This window comes from Etheostoma cragini, unplaced genomic scaffold (assembly GCF_013103735.1).
Source record: "Etheostoma cragini isolate CJK2018 unplaced genomic scaffold, CSU_Ecrag_1.0 ScbMSFa_2272, whole genome shotgun sequence".
Classification (NCBI taxonomy): domain Eukaryota; kingdom Metazoa; phylum Chordata; class Actinopteri; order Perciformes; family Percidae; genus Etheostoma; species Etheostoma cragini.
The window spans coordinates 2,167-2,383 of NW_023266415.1; positions in this window are offsets into that span (position 1 = coordinate 2,167).

The window sequence follows — 217 nt, forward strand, 5'->3', positions numbered from 1 at the left end:
TGATGATGACATGATGAACAGTTATGATGACATAATGAATGTTGATGATAATATGAAAAGAAAGTTGATGTGTATATGAATTAATCAGAAAGAAAGTGGATGTGTATATGAATTAATCTGAAAGAAAGTTGATATGTACATGCATTAATCAAAAAGAAAGTTGATGTGTGTATGCATTAATTAAAACAGAAAGTTGATGTGTATATGCATTAATCTG